Source organism: Dermacentor albipictus, unplaced genomic scaffold, assembly GCF_038994185.2.
Source record: "Dermacentor albipictus isolate Rhodes 1998 colony unplaced genomic scaffold, USDA_Dalb.pri_finalv2 scaffold_24, whole genome shotgun sequence".
NCBI lineage: Eukaryota > Metazoa > Arthropoda > Arachnida > Ixodida > Ixodidae > Dermacentor > Dermacentor albipictus.
The window spans coordinates 2,663,628-2,681,344 of record NW_027225578.1 but is presented as its reverse complement, the minus strand read 5'-3'; the positions used below and the strand labels follow the sequence as shown (position 1 = coordinate 2,681,344).

The 17,717-nt window shown below is 45.4% G+C and overlaps 1 long non-coding RNA gene across 2 annotated transcripts; it reads left to right on the top strand.

Moving 5' to 3' along the window:
* The first annotated feature begins 13,190 nt into the window (after positions 1-13,190).
* On the top strand, positions 13,191-16,964 carry LOC135909105 (uncharacterized). 2 transcript variants are annotated; one of them, XR_010566575.1, is made up of 2 exons: positions 13,191-13,301; positions 15,469-16,964. It is a non-coding gene; the product is annotated as an uncharacterized lncRNA (long non-coding RNA). The 2 variants fall into 2 exon arrangements; XR_011509926.1 differs by lacking the exon at positions 13,191-13,301 and adding an exon at positions 13,448-13,631.
* Positions 16,965-17,717: the final 753 nt, after the last annotated feature.

Sequence of the window (17,717 nt, the reverse complement as noted above, 5' to 3'; positions counted from 1 at the left end):
GCGGGACCCGCCGTGGTTGCTCAGTGGCTATGGTGTAGACTGCTGAGCACGAGGGCGCGGGATCGGATCCCGGCCACGGCGGCCGCATTTCGATGGGGGCGAAATGCGAAAACACCCGTGTACTTAGAATTAGGTGCACGTTAAAGAACCCCAGGTGGTCGACATTTCTGGAGTCCGCCACTACGGCGTGCCTCATACTCAGAATGTGGTTCTGTCACGTAAAACCCCATAATTTAATTTTTTAATTTAACTACTGCGGGGATGGTAGAGTATCCGTCTCCCATGCAAGAGGACCGTGGTTCAAATCCCGGTGCCGCGCAATTCTCCACCAGAAAATACAAAAAAAACCGTGTGTTGAGAAAATTGCACAAACAGGCCTGGAGTGCGGCCTGATCCCGGCGACCAGAACCGGTAACGCACTCTCTCACCAGAGCAGGATTGGCCACCCTGGTGCAGTACTTGGCCACAACCTCCCATATGAATACAACAATGAAACCCCGCCCCTCAGTCCCTAGCAGCCGCGAAGCAACTGACCACGGCGGTGGTCAGATCTGTGACGCTGAGAGGGGGCTAAGAATACCTGGCTCCGGACAGGCCGCCATTGGAATCTGAACCTGGCAACGTTATCTAGTGAGGCGAGTCTAGCAGTGTTATTGGACGAATTAGAGGGTAGTAAATGGGATATAATAGGGCTCAGTGAGGTTAGGAGGACAAAAGAAGCATATACAGTGCTAAAAAGCGGGCACGTACTGTGCTACCGGGGCTTAGCTGAGAGACGAGAACTAGGAGTCGGATTCCTGATTAATAAGGAAATAGCTGGCAACATACAGGAATTCTATAGCATTAACGAGAGGGTGGCAGGTCTTGTTGTGAAACTTAATAAGAGGTACAAATTGAAGGTGGAACAAGTCTATGCCCCTATATGCAGTCATAATGACCAGGAAGTCGAAAGCTTTTATGAAGACGTGGAATCGGCGATGGGTAAAGTCAAAACAAAATACACAATACTGATGGGCGACTTCAATGCCAGGGTAGGCAAGAAGCAGGCTGGAGACAAGTCAGTGGGGGAATATGGCATAGGCTCTAGGAATAGCAGAGGATAGTTATTAGTAGAGTTTGCAGAACAGAATAATATGTGGATAATGAATACCTTTTTCCACAAGCGGGTTAGTCGAAAGTGGACGTGGAGGAGCCCGAATGGTGAGACTAGAAATGAAATCGACTTCATACTCTGCGTGAACCCTGGCATCATACAAGATGTAGACGTGCTCGGCAAGGTACGCTGCAGTGACCATAGGATGGTAAGAACTCGAATTAGCCTAGACTTGAGGAGGGAACGGAAGAAACTGGTACACAAGAAGCCAATCAATGAGTTAGCGGTAAGAGGGAAACTAGAGGGATTCCGGATCAAGCTACAGAACAGGTATTCGGCTTTAACTCAGGAAGAGGACCTTAGTGTTGAAGCAATGAACGACAATCTCATGGGCATCCTTAAGGAGTGCGCAATAGAAGTCGGTTGTAACGCCGTTAGACAGGAAACTAGTAAGCTATCGCAGGAGACAAAAGATCTGATGAAGAAACGCCAATGTATGAAAGCCTCTAACCCTACAGCTAGAATAGAACTGGCAGAACTTTCTAAGTTAATCAACAAGCGTAAGACAGCGGACATCAGGAACTATAATATGGATAGAATTGAACAGGCTCTCAGGAACGGAGGAAGTCTAAAAACAGTGAAGAAGAAACTAGGAATAGGCAAGAATCAGATGTGTGCGTTGAGAGACAAAGCCGGCAATATCGTTACTAATATGGATGAGATAGTTCAAGTGGCTGAGGAGTTCTACAGAGATTTATATAGTACCAGTGGCACCCACGACGATCGTGGAAAAGAGAATAGCCTAGAGGAATTCGAAATCCCGCAGGTAACGCCAGAAGAAATAAAGAAAGCCTTAGGAGCTATGCAAAGGGGGAAGGCAGCTGGGGAGGATCAGATAACAGCAGATTTGTTGAAGGATGGTGGTCAGATTGTTCTAGAGAAACTGGCCACCCTGTATACGCAATGCCTCATAACCTCGAGCGTACAGGAATCTTGGAAGAACGCTAATATAATCCTAATCCATAAGAAAGGGGACGCCAAAGACTTGAAAAATTATAGACCGATCAGCTTACTGTCCGTTGTCTACAAAGTGTCTACTGAGGTAATCGCAAATAGAATCAGGAACACCTTAGACTTCTGTCAACCAAAGGACCAGGCAGGATTCCGTAAAGGCTACTCAACAATAGAACATATTCACACTATCAATCAGGTGATAGAAAAATGTGCAGAATATAACCAACCCTTATATATAGCTTTCATTGATTACGAGAAAGCGTTTGATTCAGTCGAAACCTCAGCAGTCATGGAGGCATTACGGAATCAGGGTGTAGATGAGCCATATGTAAAAATACTGGAAGATATCTATAGCGGCTCGACAACCACGGTAGTCCTCCACAAAGAGGGCAACAAAATCCCAATAAAGAAAGGCGTCAGACAGGGAGATACGATCTCTCCGATGCTATTCACCGCATGTTTACAGGAGGTATTCAAAGACCTGGAGTGGGAAGAAGGGGGGATAAAAGTTGATGGAGAATACCTTAGCAACTTGCGATTCGCTGATGATATTGCCTTGCTTAGTAACTCAGGAGACCAATTGCAATGCTTGCTCACTGACCTGGAGAGGCAAAGCAGAAGGGTGGGTCTGAAAATTAATCTGCAGAAAACTAAAGTAATGTTTAACAGTCTCGGAAGAGAACAGCAGTTTACGATAGGTAGCGAGGCACTGGAAGTGGTAAGGGAATACATCTACTTACGGCAGGTAGTGACCACGGATCCGGATCATGAGACTGAAATAACCAGAAGAATAAGAATGGGCTGGGGTGCGTTTGGCAGGCATTCTCAAATCATGAACAGCAGGTTGCCACTATCCCTCAAAACGAAAGTGTATAACAGCTATGTGTTACCAGTACTCACATATGGGGCAGAAACCTGGAGGCTTACGAAAAGGGTTCTGCTGAAATTGAGGACGACGCAACGAGCTATGGAAAGAAGAATGATCGGTGTGACGTTAAGGGATAAGAAAATAGCAGATTGGGTGAGGCAACAAACGCGGGTAAATGACATCTTAGTTGAAATCAAGAAAAAGAAAGGGGCATGGGCCGGACATGTAATGAGGACGGAAGATAACCGATGGTCATTAAGGGTTACGGACTGGATTCCAAGGGAAGGGAAGCGTAGCAGGGGGCGGCAGAAAGTTAGGTGGGCGGACGACATTAAGACATTTGCAGGCACAACATGGCCACAATTAGTACATGACCGGGGTAGTTGGAGAAGTATGGGAGAGGCCTTTGCCTTGCAGTGGGCGTAACTAGGCTGATGATGATGATGATGATGATGACGTGCCATAACCACTTCCCGACTATGAGGCACGCCGTAGTGGAGGACACCGGAAATTTCGACCACCTGGGGTTCTTTAACGTGCACCTAAATGTTTAGTATACACGAGCGTTTTCGAATTTCGTCCCATCAAAATGCGGTCGCCGAGGTCGGGATTCGATCGCCCGGCCTCATGCTGAGCAGCCCAACACCATAGCCACTGAGCAACCGCGGTGGGCTAAAAAGAAGGCGCATTAAAGCAAACAGTACTGAAAGCCTCGCTTACGTCGATTCCCACGGTGCGTGGGATAAGAACAATTTTTTTTAATAGGCTATTCTTCCACAGTTGTTTACTTACTCTTCCCACATTATCTTAAAGCGGCGCCTCAAATGAGTCGGAATCTATGTGGAAAAGCGGCTATTAGCATTCATGTTTTGTAAATCTAAAAACTGAAACAAAGAACACATAGTAAGTGCTGCATGCTTACACTTGCGAGGCAGCCTCATTTTGTCCAGTGAATTGTTAAATTGTGTGCCTCATTTGGTTGTCTAATTGCGGCATTTTAGGCTGTTCATATGTCTTGCAAACGTGGCAGAAGATAACCTTAATATATCCCTCACGCAGGTACCAAGCCTGCTCTAAAGTTTCGCATCTTTGGTCACCTCAGGTCAAAGGAACGGTTCCCCCTCGTCGGGCGCACGCTTGGGTAATGGTTTAAAGGAGTTAACTGCTGGGCTAGTTGGTGACCTTGCATACTAAAAAGATCTTGCGCCAAAACAACACACACAAGAAAGACGACGACAACACGGGCGCCCGTGGTGTCGTCATCTTACTTGTGTGTTTTGTTCTGGCGCAAAATCTTTTTAGTATTAGGAAATGGTATACATTAAAAAGCATTTTCAGTTTGTCCATTTCATTATTGTTAGGTTTTCGGCGTACTTATCTTTTACAGTACAAACGCTAGACCACGAAAGGTAAGGAACCGAAGTAAATTCGATCAAGTTTCTTTACTTCGCCTACGCACATTACAGAGGTAAATATGTAACTGTCAAATGCCAAAATCAATTTTACTGTCTATTTTGGAACAATCATGGCTTAATTACGATTATGTAGCACTGTTTCCTTCCTCATTTGCCACTGGGAAAACTAAGGGGTGCATCAGATATAGTATTTCGTGTTTGTACATGGCCTCCTAGGATGCCTTGTACATTATATTGCACATTTGCTGCAATCGTTTTTAAAAATACCTCGGAAGCGAGTACGGAAAATCACAATCTTAGATGTGAAGTCCTGTGCATGAAGAACTGTACGGAAGTGGTTTAAATTTATGCAATCCACTTTCGAGAACGCGTATACGTACGTATACGCGGCAACTATGAAACGTGCACCGCAAGTGGCTGTGTATACATTGTGCCACGCACATGCACACACTTATCACTGCAGGTCTTTCTACATGCTCAAAATTGGCATTTCTTGTGTTCTATGTGAACGTTTAATTTTATAATGTTAATCTGTGCATTTATCTTACGAAAAGTACATGCTGTTTATTTTTTTAACTATTCCTTCTTGAAGAAAGAAAGAGGCTGCAAACTCGTCTTTGCCTGCCTGCCTGTTAACACAACATAAACACGAAAATATGCGCTTTCGGTGTGATGTCGTGCTGAATTGAAAGTTGTGTGGAGCACGCCTTACCTTGGCCATTTCAATGAGAAATAAAAAGTAACTAGACTATAGCTACCGAGCAAACTGCACACTAAAATCCAGGCATTACGATAAATTTGAGTTTCGTTGCTTAAAAAGAAAAAAAGAAACGGACGGATTGGGGGGGGGGGGGGCGGAGTGGAAGGGGAGTCGCGCTTGGCCATCGCCCGGGTGCTGTGGAGCCTAGTGATGGCACTGATTACCGAAACAAAAGCGTTAACTTTTAACTGAAATTTGTTAGTGGGATGAGCTGAACTTCTACTTTTACGGGCAGGACTGATACGATCTACTCGCGATTGAGTTGCTGTGAAGTGACAGCAAAAAGAAACTACGAAACACTTGAGGGATGTCCAGGTGTTGATGACACGTGAGGGTCGCACTGGAAACCTAAAAATGCATAAAAAATCCGCTTTGTCAGCGACAACCTGCCGATATAGAGCGCTAACGTACAAAATATCTTTCTGAATTCGTCCCCTGTTTTTAAAGTGCTTTCTATAGAAAGGACCCACGAAGTAGGGGCCGAATTCAGAAAGCTTACCGAAGCAGGAGCAGTGGAAGATTCCCCTATGATCGCATCTTCGACTGGTCGTTGCGGAGCACTCTCGCAGCACCACAAGGGCCGTGTATGGCAGCGAGCAATAAGCTTTCTTACGAGACTAAAACGGCTCCAGTGCGAACAATGAAACCTGATCGACGTTGTTTAATCCCTTATTGTACAAGCAACAAAGCTTCAGCGCTGCTTAGCAAAACGTTCTGGCGCCGTCTGGGTGCCCTGAAACAGCCAGTCGAAGATGCCAGAATTGAACATCGCTGCTGCGGTCGTCATGTTATCACGCTGCACTATCCTGAGTGGCGGGCGCCTGAATGCTGGCCGGTGGGGCGACGCTCTTGTGGGAAAAGTATTATGAATACGGGTAGCGATGTGGGCTTGTGGGTAAGTCTCGACTACAATGGAATGGAGCGCTGAGAAACACGAGGCCAAAAAAAGAAGGCGCGGTGGACACGCAGGCACTACTGTTAACAGTGGTGCGTAGTTCCTTCAACTGGAGGCTAAAAAAAGTACTTTCAGCAGACGACGTCACAGATCCCGTTTTGTCTCGTATTTCACAGTGCTTCACTTCTCCTTAGGTAGCGACACTTGTAGAAGGCGATGCGAACGGGCACGCAGCTAACAGGAGAAACATAAAATATTGACTGACAATGCACACTCTGAACCTACGTTTATACGAACCGGCGCTAAGATAAAAGTAAAAAAAAGAAGATATATTTCCTTCTTTCATAAATGGCTCCGTGTTTCCGTGGCCATTACCTGCTTACTCTTTGCGGATTACCGCGTTGCAGGAGCCCTGAACAGTAGCAACAATGCTAGTGGCGATATCTGGTGGCGTTTTGTCCAAGTACAGTGTGTGAAAAAAACATTGTCTAACGTATGGGTTATCAACGAAAAAAAAAAGGTACGGTACGTATACATGATGTCACTACCAACGCTTTACGCGAGCAGTGAAATAGAATATTTAGGCGACTGCAGCATTAGTTTTGCAAGCTCTCAGTTTAGGCAATGTGTCATCAGATATGGCTGCTAACGTTGCTGCTGCAGCACACCTGTACGTGAAACAGGTATTCCGCAAACGTTAAGAAGTTTACGCACAAACTAAAACTCTCTAGTGTAGTGCTTGGAATGTGGCGCCTATGAGACACCTCATGTGCACCTGCCCAAGGACATTTGTTTTTGAAGCACGAACCAATGCACGAACACCCAGCACCACATGTTTTGTACGTCAACTTTAGAACTGATGTCACAACTTTTTTGTAATCGCTTCTTCTTTCAGTGTCATTGTTCTGAATACACTTACAATTGTACCGAAGGAATGTGGCCGGTGCCTCCTAGAAGCACCATCTTAAGTACAGGTTTGATAAACAAAGATAAGAGAGAGAGAGAGACTCCTCAGATTATCATTCGAGCCAACATTACTCTTTACGCCAGGCGGCTCTTCCCAGTATAACAGCAGCACTTCAAGAACTCCCGATTGTTAAAAAGCCATACACCGCGAATAAAGCCGCTGGGCAGCCATGCAGAGGGACACGCGATTATTACAGCTCCCAAAACGGCTCGTCGTTCCTAATGAAGCTAGCTGTTTGGCAAAGTTACAGGTCAAACGACAGTCTTCGTCTGGAAATGCCTTCGTTCGCTCATTACGTATAATTCTTGGGGCGTGTGCATCGCTTATTTTCAAAGACAGACGTTGCGCCAAAACCAATTACTGAACTAGCAGGAACAAAAAAATATTAGCGCAGCCGGGGCTCTCGGGCTCGGGGTACAGGATGGACGGCTGCAAAGACAAAACGTTCATGAACGGGTGCAGCTTTCCACACAGTTTGGCCACGGAAAGAGTGCAACGCTACCGAACTCTCCCACGCTGCGCACGTCGTCGTACCATTAGGATTGGGAAGCAAAGCGCTATCGAATTACCATAACGGAGCACCGGTTGTCTTCTCGATCACTACACGTGGGCAGCTGGAAGTGTGAAGCGCGGCTATATCCAGTGCGCTCGCTCTTTCTTTGTTTCTCCTTCGCTCTTGCGTACCTTTTCTTCTTTTGCTTACAGCCTGTCTAGTCTCAAGACCGAAATGTACAGTCAACAGCAAAAGTTTACGGGATGCGGTTTCCTCTTCAAATGTGAATTCCTGCACTGTTAAGGCATGACACGTCGTATTTAATGAATCACTGTGTAGGTGGCGAAGGCTACTACATGCTGGAACATTTAATTCGAGGCTGTGTGACCACGCTTTGCGAGAATTCAGCTTCTTGGCAGATCCTGCGTCCCGTAAACTTTTGCGGTTGACTCTACATACACCACCCTTTGTTTGCTGTAAGGCGCGCGCGCACAACGTAATCGTTACCGGCCTCTACCTTCGTGCACTCAGTGGGACAGACTCGGCTGCCTGACGTGGCACTGCGATACTAAGACCAGAGCAGCAGCGGACAAGAGGAGGGTTGGGCGTGCGTATGCGCGCGTGTGCGTGTGTGTGTGGGGGCGGGGGGAAGGGGGCGAGTAGGGGACGAGACGTGGGTATCGGCGGGAATTTAAAAGTCCTCGGCAAAGAGAGAGGGGTAAAAATTTTTATTAAAAGAAGAAGAGGGAATCAAAGCTAACAAAATGAAATAAATACGTTTACACAGAGGAGAAGGCTGCAGGAGGGACGAAAAACAGAACTGAAAGTAAGCACAAAGGTATATTAAGAATAATAATAAAATCCGATTAGCTTTGTTTTTATTTAGCAAATATTTCACACGAAGTGCTCACAACACGCATGGTAAGTTCGCGATGTGTGAAGTAGCTCGCTTGTCGCTCATTTACAAATTTCGGACAAACGCGCGCATCCTTTCAATGGATTAAGCCTTACGCAGGAACTACGGAAGATCGGCTCACGCTTGCCAGTATCGAAATTACGCCGAACGTCGCTGCGTTAATCACCACTAAATCAAAAAAAGGACTTCGGCTTGAGCGGCACTTTGTTTCGTTTAGCTCAATTACTGCGAACAACCATAGAAAGCCCTCGACTGCTTAATAAATTTATATACTCTGCACGAACGCTCCTGTACCGTGCGTTTGGTGTACGTTAAAGAACCGCAGAATGTAAAAGTTAATACAGAGCTCCCACTATGGCCTGCTCAGACCGTATTTTTTTACGTAAAACGCAAAATTTAATTTGAATGAACTTGTAGCTCAACAGGACGTCGCAGTTTATCATCTCGGTATCGAAACTGTACTCTTAATCTCGTTCCGCTTACGTTCTAGCTATAAGCAGAAAATGTTTACATATTTGTGCCAATTATAATTAACGTCCTTCCTCACACCTGTAGCCGGACTCATGTCATTAAATATGAGAAACAATGTCCCACACACCTAAACATGGTTGCAGTTAGAAGTATGGAAGGATGTTCTTTATGATTAAGCGCGGTATCTCTAATACTGTTCCGCTAACAGCGGCTATATTACTTGAACCTCGTTCCATATTTAATTGCTAAGTAAGTAATTCTCAGCATATATGGCGCATAACTGCAACTGCAATGCGGACGACGAACGCGCTGTTGAAGTGCCCGCATGAAACTAGACGAGCGGCTCTAGTAGGGCCGCCGTCGATAAGCACTCACCACTTCTCGTCATGCATCTCAATACTTTCACTCCCCTTCGATCCCTCTGCCCCAGTGCAGAGTAGCAGTCTAGAACGCATGGCAGAAGTCAACATCTCTGTCTTTCCTATAAATAAACTCTCTCTCTCTCTCTCTAAAAAATAAAAAAAAATCAAATAAATGAAACATTGTTCCATATGCCATATTATATGAAACACCGTTGCATCGAAGTGGAACATACTTTAAAAAATGTTCCCCTCACAGCAGGGCCGAGATTAAGACTCCACATGCTCGTATAGGGAAACAGGATGCGCTCCAACCGCCAAGGCATGCTCTAGCCATGCGTGAAAAAAAATGTTTCTATTTCTTTCTTCCTTTTTTTTTATTTTTGCTTAACTGCAACAGCACTTAAGATCGCGGAATTGGCATTTGCCATGCGGCGTTTGTCATTTCCGTCACACCACCTTCTTCACGCCACCTCCTCATCCTGAGCTTTAACCGTCAACTTTTGTAACGAAGGGAAACAAAACCTAAGTGTCACTACTAGGGGTTCAAACTCATGCCTCTGCGACTATTTGCACTTGCAAACCGGAGTGCATGCTACCGACTGAGCTGAGGCGGACCATACGAGTTCGCCATTCGTGTGGGGTTTCATGCGTCACGCAGGCTCTTAGAGTAGTGGCGTCTGTGGACGCGCTCCGAAGAACACACTGTAGGTGGCAATGCTGTAACGGATGAAGAAAACATTGTGCGAATCACCAACGATTTGTTTTTGCGAAGATAGCGCAATCATTTCAGGAGCAAGCAAGCAAGCGAGATGGTGGTGTTCGGCGTGAAAGCCTGCTGGTGTCGCTGTAATCAGTTCAGAGCCGCAGCAATCGTTCAAGTTTACGAGCAGCAAACGGCGCTAAACAACAGGATGCAGAAAGGGACACAGACAACAACGCCGTGGTCTATGTCCCTCTCCTTGTCCTGTTGTTTAGCGTTGTTTACTGCTCGTAATCATGAACCAACCAGCCCAAATGCGTCCTCTTCTGCTTTCAAGCTTGCTAATTTCTTTACTTTTTTATGCTATGATATACCCCTCAGTCGAGACATGTGGGCAATCTTTAGTGAGCAAGAGTACCTTCAAGATGAATGTTGACTTTCTGTACAGCAGTTCATGGACGGAAATCTATATACAGTAGTTTGTTGCACTATACTCCCCCCCCCCCCTAATGAAGACAGTAAAGGGGGCGCGCAAAAGTGAAGGGGACGCGCGAGGACTTGTAGATAATTGAGGAGCCTAAGGGTGGGAGAGTGTAGCGAAGCACTGGCCTGACGCCATTAAAATCACCACAGCTAAACTAAAACTATATTTTCAGTATAGTACATCAGCTTGCTAATAATTATTGTTCCCAAAATACCGCGAAATATCAGCCATCATTGAGAAGCAATTTTCTTGGCTCGCTTTTATTTATCCTTGTCATCGGACACTCATAGACGGCGGAGTGTGGCAATAAATTAAGCTGAGTGACCGCTGGAATCAGCTAGTGAAGCGTGAACAAGAAGATAATTATTATAATACTATATCAGCCAAGCTAAAAAAGACCACTTCGGTGACCATGTCGGGAGTCAGGCAGCTGCTTTTTTTCCTCGTGGTCTATTTCGCTTTTGCTCAACTCTACGTAAATGGGATGCACACGTTTGTGACATTTGTAGAGAAGGCTTAGTGACGGCAAACAAAGCTTTGCAATTTCCGCATTGCAGTAAGGTTTGTCTTGCGTCTCCAGACACTTCTGTGCGCCGACTGGCTCTTGACCCTGCAAAAGAAGCTTTTCTTTCATCTCGAAGAAGTCCGACAAAAAGCCTTGTATTATCACTTAACACCCGTGTCTTGAAGTTGTAGATTGTATTACAAGAAAAAGAAAGAACTCGCTCCTGAGTTTTTAGTTCTGACCCTGTGTGAGAGCGTTCAATGCGGTCCCATATGTGTAATGACTCTCCATTATTTATTGCTTGCGTATCAGTAAGTGTGCTCTTTCCAACCTATTTACGTAGGTCCATGTGAACAAACATTGCCAAAACTACCTATTTTTCTGACAGCTCGCTGACATGCGACAAGGTTCATGTCGCGGAAATAATTGAAAACCCTTAAACACAAGAATACATTTTCCAAAGCCTTAAAGGCTCATAAATTTTGTAATTGGCTTTAAGATTTTCGAGCTTTATTTATAATTGGCAAAGGTCGTTGGATTTTCACTGCACATTTGACCGCAAGCGTAATGCGCTTCAAATGTCAACCAATCCGTGCTGGTTAGAAGTTTAGCGAGGGAGTAAAGGCCGTTTAGTCACTTGGCGCCCTTTATATTTTTGTAAATTTTTTTATGTGCAATAAAATAAAGCTACCACATTATTCAGAACAGTGTTCGGTTTTTGAGCTTTCAAGCTGAACGTTGCTTTGAGTTTTTGAATATGTTTTGTTTAAGACCTTGCAAGTCCTTAAAATTGTTGAATGTTATCTCGACAAAAACATCTGCGAACTTTGGATGTGGTCAAAATAACATTTTTATTGCCTCATTGCTCGTCTTTTTGATGCCCATAAGCAGAGTGCAGGTTCCGCAATGCTTCTTTTTGGTCTAGGGCATTGCTTTTTAAAAGGCGCTCTTAGTTGCCCTTAACGCAAAGGTGGCTTTTCAGAGATTTCAAGCGTTCATTCACGACAATTCTATGTGCATGCTAACCGGGATAGGTCGTGGCCGCGGAGATTATATGGTGATCATGATGATGCTTACATATTTTGCGGGCGTCTCAAAGCTAACCGACGAAGAGACGCTCAAACATAAGAGAAATTTTGTGAATACGTCACACGATGAAGTCGCTTTTGCCTTGCTTCCCCTTGCTCAAGTAACCTCAACTATGTGCCTTTTAAATTTATGAAACATGGGGATGCTACGAGCACCTACTTTGAAGCGGGGCTTTATCACCTCCCACTATTGAAATTAAGTTTTTTTTCAGCATGCTGGCGCACATTGATCGTAATTAATTGTATGCACCCTATCTAGGTTATTCAAAAATATAACGTTAGCTTCATTCTATGCTTTCATTCCACCGCACCACTCAATTTTCTAGCCGTGTCTTACCCTCGTATTCTGAAATCATCTTCGACTGGAAGCTTTTCCTTCACTCGAGTGAGTTGAAAACAACGTCGCAGCTCAATTGAAGACAGCACTACGCTTATGAAAAAATTTCCGTGAAGCATATGATACGCGGCAACTATATTTCTGTCGAGGAGCGGCACTGTGACAGGGCAGTCAGCAATGTTCTCTAAACGAACGTTGCAATTGTACAGTACCCATAAAAACATGCATTGCAGTGGAAAAACTGTATGACGATAACAATGGGAGTGGTCTTCTCTTCGAGGCTCGCGCAGGAGCAATGCGAACTGTTGTGCATCGACGGTGCTACAAACCGAAACCGGAAGTGCTGTCTGCGAAGTGCCGGGCATGCAGAGAAGTGAAAAAGAATGCTGCTCGTCCGATTGTGGGCTGCAGGAGCCGCACGCCTAGCCACACAGAGGGCACGCCGATGGCCGAGGCGCTGGGATTTCCCGTTGCCGCGGGAGCAACTGTCACTCGTGAAGAAACCGATGGTGCGGCGGAAGCGCTCGCCATAGCAGTGTCCACCACGAAGAAAAAACTGCAACAGTGGTGGATGGGTAGCGAGCGGACGTCTACGAAATGAATTTGGATTGTGACTGTTTAAATTTCTTTTCTATTTTTTTTTCACTGTTTTGTTTGTTTCTTTTTATTTGTGACACTCTTATTTTGTTGTTTTAATTTTTGTTATCCTGGCTAGGACGCAGCGCTCGAGCCCACCCGTTCTAAAGGGTGAAGGCAAATCAGTATCAAGATCATTGAGTCGACTTGGAGTGATGAGTGGCGGAACGCTCTAGAATGCGCCAGTTTATATCCTCCACCGCGAATCCATAAAACCGGAGTCCTAGGGCGGACACACCACGCGCAGATTGGTCGCTGGATGGATACGTTGGAATTGGGCCAAGAACGTGCTCAATGGTGCGTGCAACATTTCAACATGCCACTAATTATTCTCATCAAATTTCCTTCATTGTCATTGCCGTTTATGTGGGGGCAGTAATGTGTTACCTTTTTTCTAAGTTAATAACCTGTTCTTTTCTCTCTTTATCTCTCTTTAGGTTGCAATTCATGCGCTTTATATTGGGCAGATGCGCTAGTATGAAACATACTGCTGTGCTCCACATGCTTTAACTATTATCCATCAACCATTCAGCAGGGCCCTACAGAGGCTCTCGAGCGATAGCCAAAGCTTCCCCGGCAGCACCATGACATTCGGCTGCAGAGGCAACGCATTGGCGGCACCCATCGGTGAGGTGACTACTGTCGTAGCTCGCCATTTCCGGGTTAAGACGAGGTAATCAGGACCCAAGCTGCGTGGCGCCGCTAATTACTTACATTTGTTATTAACGCGCCGGTGCTCAGGAGTGCCCGGCCGTGAGTAACGTGCACGGAGGCTCCTATTAAACACGCTTGGGAACGTGGTGCACGGAATGGTGTAACGCAAGCAACAGTAGAAATCAAATTACGGCCATAAGGTTGTTCTTTTTTTCGGGGGGATGGGGGGATGTTTTTAAATCACAACCTTTGCACCAGTCGAAAAGTCGAAATAAAAGTTTTTCGTGAAGAGACACCCTCATTGAAGTGAAATTCACCCTATAGTTTCGGTAATGTCAGAGTGTGGTGGGTTTAATTGAAGAAGTCTACCGTCAGGAATAAGACCCAATTTAAACGACTGGCTACCAAAGTGGGCGAACGGCAGAGTGCAACAACGGGGGCCATATTGCCAAATCCGACGATTCACCGGGTGGCAGGTATGGTTGGTTTAACACGTCATTCATAACTTGAGCGACCGGCAATATGCGCTATATTTGTTTAAATCGTTGTTAACAGATGACAGTGCTTGTCGACTAGAGTGAAGGCTGAATTTTTAAGACTCTTGGTTGATATTCGCAGAACGCTTGCGCGCGCTTTCTTCCCTTGCAACGATGTCAACGAGAGGCAGTCGGTGCGCTGCAAGACTACGGAATTTTCGATAATAGCTCCGATATGAACGTCATTGAGAATTCGGGTGACGACACTGACTTCCCCTGAGAGCCGGCTGCCAACGGCGCCCCGACGACAGGGCGCTACTGTTTACCGCATACCTTGATGTATTGAGCTTTTTTCATATAAAAATGAATCTTTGACTTTCACTTCGGGTTCAGAACCAAAAGCGGTTGCTTCATTTTGTAAGCATAGCGTATTTGTTCACATTTTTTCACCATTCTTTACCGTAAACCGTTATACAGGGTGTTCAACGTCTGACTTTCCGTTTTTTTTTTTTTAAGTACGAATTGCACTACACAGAAGCCATTTTTCTACCTATAGGCTATGCGGCCAGGCGGTCGCAAACTGTGAGGCTAATTGTCGTCGTAAGGCCAGTATTTATTTAAATTCGATAATGAACTTTTTATTTACTGCAGTTAGCATGTATATTTATATTGAAAAGTCGGAGGCGGTGGCATTTGAAGACTATTCCATTTTGTACAATTTTAGTAACGCACTTATGTCCCGAGATATGCACGTCGGAAATTTCAGCCCAAGCCGTCTAATTATGCAAGCAAGATGGCGGCACCCGCTATGAGGCCCCTCCCTAGTGTGACGCAGCTGTTGCGTATGATGCTCCGTCTGACAAGAAAGTTGCGTGACAAGCGACGGTGATTACTTTTCGTTCTTGGCCACCGTTTTCATTCGTGGCCAGCTAAACGGAAGGATGATTTTGCGTGGCGGCTTGGCCCAGCTCTTTTTTTTTTTTTGAAGCAATGACTTGCAGAGTTGGCGACAAAGCGCGGTGCCACCGTACATGTACTGTCGAAGCAATCAAGTGCAGGATTACGATACTAGTTTTGGTTCTTTTTTTTGCATTTCGGAGGCTCAAAGTCACGCAAGCGCTAAGCATGAAACAAAGGTGACAGCTGCCGGGCAGTACCTTAGTTGCCAGTGGTGTTCCAGGGACGCTGTACTACCTGTCCGAAGTGTGTGATTTGAGGGCCCTGCATTGCCTACGCCTGAAAAACTGCTTTGAAATAGAAGGACGACTGTGAACTGGCGTCGGTGGTGCACTTCATTGGTGTATGCCTGACGATTTTCTTTTTATTCTTCGCAGTTTTACGAAAGTGCCGAACAGATCAGGCATCGCCTTGCAAGCGCATCGAGTGAACCCCTGAGCTGCCATTATGCGCCTTTGCTTTGCCACTGATTGCCTCTACTAAGCTGGTCCATTGGAAGAAGCAAGCCCGGCGTTGGGACCTTCTGCGTTGAAAAATGGCTGCTTCGTCTGGGTGGAGGTACTATTCTGCGACAGAAAAAATTGGTGCAGTGCTATCAATGGCGGAGATGAACGGCAATGCCTCATTAGCAATGAGTCTGTACGCGTCTCGCCATCCGGATCGGCGATTTCCAACCGAAGCAACATTTGTTAGCATTTTCAGACGTTTCACACAGCAGGCCCAGTTCACCAAAAAAGGACAGCCCAAGTAGAGCATCATTGAGGAGTACTTTGAAATTCACGTTCTTGCCTGCGTACATCCGATGTTAAATGTAAGTACCAGAGAGATTTCTAAACAATGCGGGAAAAGTGTGGGAACAGCGCACAACGTTCTAAAAAAGCACGAATTTCATCCATACCATGTGAGTCTTCATCAGGCCATAAGTGAGGCAGGCTTTGAAAAACGGGCAGACTTCTGTAATAGGGCGCTAATAAAAATTGACCAAGATACACATTTCGTACAAAGAGTGATTTGGACTGATGAGGCTCGATTTTGCAGGAACGGCACAGTGAACTTACACAATGCTCACTGCTGGTCGCAAGGAAATCCTCACTGGCTGCGCCAACACAACCAACAAATTCGCTGGGGTCTAAATGTATGGTGCGGCATACTTGGAGACAGAATCATTGGTCCTCACTTCTTCGAAGGGAACCTCGATGGAAAGAATTATGCGCACAAAATTCTTGCTGGTGTCGTCGATAAATTTGCCTTGACCGAGTCTTCCTCTCAACCAATTGCGGCAAGTTTGATTCTAGCATGACGAAGCCCCGCCACATTTCTTCTCCACTGCAAAGAACTGGTTAAACTGTAACTTTCCATGGCAGTGGATTGCACGCAAAGCAGAGATGTTTTGGCAACCGAGATCCCCTGAGCTCTTTCCACTGCACTTCTTTTTGTGGGGCTCCGTGAAAGATCACTTTTACGCAGTTGAACCCACCGATGTCAACAAAATGAAGATGAGAATAGTTACCGCCGGTCGAACTATCGACCTGAAAATGCTGCTCAGAGTTGTCGATTCGACGCGAGAACGGTTCGTGCGGTGTGTTGCTGCGGAAGGCAAGCATTTCGAACATTTTTTAACCGTTGATTGCTTGGCGATTGTCATATTTCTAATTTGAGTAAGATTTCATGTCACTCGAAACTAATATTGTGTAAGCAATGGTAAATTTGAAGCAAATTTCTAAAATGTTTGTATGTTTTGTTTGTATGTAGGCCATGGATTTACACTGTACTTGTTCTTTTCTTGTTTTTTTATTTCCACTTCTTCCAAAGCAATGCCGGAACCGGAGCTGCGTGTATATAAATAAATATGAATTTGACTACGTTGATGCAATTTCATGCTCTGTCTTGAGGACTGGTAGATGCGTTCTAATTTTAAAAACGTTACAGAGAATACGCGCCATTAACCCACGTTTCCTAAGCGCTGACAACGCAGGGTCGTAAATTCTCTTTACGCATGTGCAAGGCACCCTGGCAACTTAAGTGCCTAATAATGAGCTGTACGGCAGTTGACGCTGTCGCTTTACGTTTTGAGATGACATTAATTTCATTTATTCTGCAAACAAAGCTCCCATTATCATTTTTTTAAGCAGAGCAGTATCGCTGCACCTGAATGCATAAGAATTCTTAAGCGGCACGGCGTCTTGTTTCACATTGTACTAGCAATTGATTAAAGAAACAGGGCTCGTCTCACGTCGCCCGCCCAGTCATTCTTCAGTTTCGCTGGCCAAGAACGGAAATGCTGGCCGAGGACGAAAAGTAATCACCGTAGCCCATCACCCCACATTCTTGTCAGACGGAGTGTCATACGCAACAGCTGCGTCACACTAGGGAGGGGCCCCGTATGCGTAATTAGACGGCTTAGGCTGACATTTCAGACGTGCATATCTCAGGACACAGGCGCGTTACTAAAATCGTACAAAATGGAATAGTCACCAAATCGCACCGCCTCTGAGTTTTCAATATAAACATACATGCTAGTTGCAGTAAATAAAAAGTTAATTTTCGACTTTAATTAAATACTGACATTACTATACGGCAATTAGCCACACAGTTTGCGACTGCCTGGCCGCATAACCTAGGTAGA